At 47.0% G+C, this 2,736-nt stretch overlaps 1 non-coding gene across 1 annotated transcript; it reads left to right on the forward strand.

Annotated features, from left to right (window-relative positions):
- Positions 1-2,353: 2,353 nt before the first annotated feature.
- LOC141583279 (U6 spliceosomal RNA) lies at positions 2,354-2,460 on the forward strand. The gene has a single exon (XR_012515958.1). It is a non-coding gene; the product is annotated as a U6 spliceosomal RNA (small nuclear RNA).
- The last annotated feature ends 276 nt before the right edge of the window (positions 2,461-2,736 follow it).

Genomic DNA, 2,736 nt, shown 5'->3' on the forward strand with positions numbered 1-2,736 from the left:
GCCTCCTTGAATCAGAGCTTCCAGAGAGAGGACCAGACTGTAATCTTTGTTGTTTGGGCAACTCAGCCATTTCAACCTTGGGACTTCAGAGTGTCTGAGGCAACCAGGGGCTGAAGTGAACCCCCAGCACAGCACAGCTGCTCTACAGAAACATGGCCAGACTTTTTTAAAAGCAAGTCTCTGATCTTGTTCCTCCTGACTAGACAAGACTTCTGAAATTGTTTCCAGCCACCTCTCGTAGTTGTGTCCAGATTGGCAACAGGATTGTACCTCAGTGGTACAGAGGTCCCAGAGGAAGAGGCAGGCTATTATCTTTGTCTTTTTGCAGGCTTCGCTAGTGATACCTTGAGTCGCTGGAAGATATGAGGCAATTAGGTACTGGAGTGGACCCCCAGTATACCACAGCAGCCTTATGGGAAAGTGGCTGAACCGTTACGTGGGTGCTGGCTTCCATATCTCCTCAATGAGCAGGTCCTCCTGGCTTGGGTCTTTATCCAGGACACCACTGAAGCCAACAAGCCAGTAGCAACTTGGCAATTTCTTGGACAGAGCTTCACAGATCGACTGAAATCCTCTCTGCCACTGCCTCTGCAGTGGATCTGCCCTTGTTACCTTCAGAATATCAAGAAAGCAAAGACCCTAAATGCCATATTGATAACTCTAACAAGCTGCAGTTGACCCAAGGAACAAGGCAGTCCATCTCTTGTGGATACCACATACCCCCCACTGCTTATCACTGGACAGGGAACTCTGGCTTGGGCCCATAGAACAGACCCTCTATCCTGGGATGATTACACTAAGTGATGGCTAACTCACATCTCTCTGGGGTAGAGCCCCCAGGAGACAAGCAATGTGATGGAGCAGGAAGCCAGCTGATGTGAAGCCCAGAGGGCAGGCACAGCTATCTCTCTAGGCTCTACTGGGTCTTATGAGACACTTTATCCCAGCACTTTAGGACTGTGGAGTTCTGATCAGCCACATCTCATGTGAAGATTGCCCAGCAGAGATCACGTATGTGATTTTCCCTCTTAACAAAAGGAGACTTGCTTAAAAAAGAAGTCTGGCCACGTTTTTGTAGAGCAGCTGTGCTGTGCTGGGGCCTCACTTTTCAGAGAGTTATCTGAGGCGTGATATCTACTGGGCATTCTTGCACATGAGATGAAGCTGGTCTGACCTCAGCACTCCTTAGTCTGCTTGCCTCTCCCAGGGCCCCAGCCTGGCCACGCCTGCCTACAGGGCACTCTCAGCTGCCCACACCTTTGTTTCTGTGCCAGTGGACCAGGCCTGAGCAGTGAAGAGATGCAGCAAAGTGGACTCTTCAGGCACGCACCCGCCTCTACATTGCCTCTCCATACTGAAGCTCTTTATACAAAAACGTCCTACGTCACTTTGCTGGTGTGTGTTTACATGAGTGGATTTTGCTGCACTTGCCCTACCAGCACATGGGAATGTAGCACACACTTCAACCCACACCAACTCCCATTGAAGAAAGAGCCATGGTAGGCAGAGGAACAAAATCACAACCTCTGCCAATACCTTCTCCTTGTGCTAATTCTGTGCATGAAAAGGGAATGCTAATATACGTTGAGTGGTCGTTGCTGCTTAGGGGGTCACAGAGACGGAACCCAGACATGCACAGGCCAGCACCCCGGCCTGAACCAACACTACCTCCAATGCAACAGCACACACAGAAGGGGTATTCTGGCCGCCACCAAGCTGTCTTGCCTCCACCACTTCCACCACTGGGCAAATGCCAACAGGGAAGCAGGCAGTTTTGCATCTGCTAACACTCTGCCACAGCTGCCCCACTTTGCTGCCTTCAGTGCAGTAGACTCCAAACTTTGAGGAGCCAGAGAACAAAGTTGAGACCCAATATAAGTTTCCCAGAGTTAAAGCACACAGCCCAGGAATTGAGAGGTGAATTTTGGCCCCCTAAAATCCTCCAAAACCAAAGGCAGCTGCCTGATTCTACTTTAAACCACAATCAAACCCTCAAGATCATCAAATATGATAAAAGAAAAATATCCTGTGCAAAGGTCAGCAACCTCAAAGGTTGAAGGTGAATAAGCTCATAAAGATGAGGAAGAATCAGTGCAAGAACACTGAAACTCAAGAAGTCAGCATGCCTTCTTTCCTCCAGATGATTACATCAACTGTTCAGCCTGTTCAAGTTTTCAGAACTGGCCAGAGGCTGACATGTATGCAATGATACAAGTAGAATTCAGAATGTGGGTAGAAACAAAGTTCACTAAGTGAAAGAAGTATGTCATCATCCAATGCAAGGAGGCCAAAAATCATTGTAAAACATCGCAGGAGCTAACAGGCAATATATCCAGTATAAACAACATTACTGGTGCTCACTTTGGCAGCACCTATATTAAAATTGGAATGATTCAGAGAAGATTAGCATGGCCCCTGCTCAAGGAGGACCTAAAAATTCATGAAGCATTCCATATTTGTAGAAAGAATCAATATCTTGAAAATGGCCATACTACCCAAAGTAATTTATAGATTCAATGCTGTCCCCGGCAAGCTACCAATGATCTTATTCACAGAACTGGAGGAACCCACCTTAAACTTCATATGGAAGCAAAAGAGAGTGTGGATATCCAAGACAATGCTAAGCACAAAGAACAAAGCCAGAGGCATCATGCTACCCGATTTCAAACTATAATACAAAGCTACAGGAATCAAAACAGCATGGTACTGGTACTAAAACAGAGAAATAGAGTAATG

The sequence above is a fragment of the Saimiri boliviensis genome (assembly GCF_048565385.1).
Source record: "Saimiri boliviensis isolate mSaiBol1 chromosome 19 unlocalized genomic scaffold, mSaiBol1.pri SUPER_19_unloc_2, whole genome shotgun sequence".
Lineage (NCBI taxonomy): Eukaryota > Metazoa > Chordata > Mammalia > Primates > Cebidae > Saimiri > Saimiri boliviensis.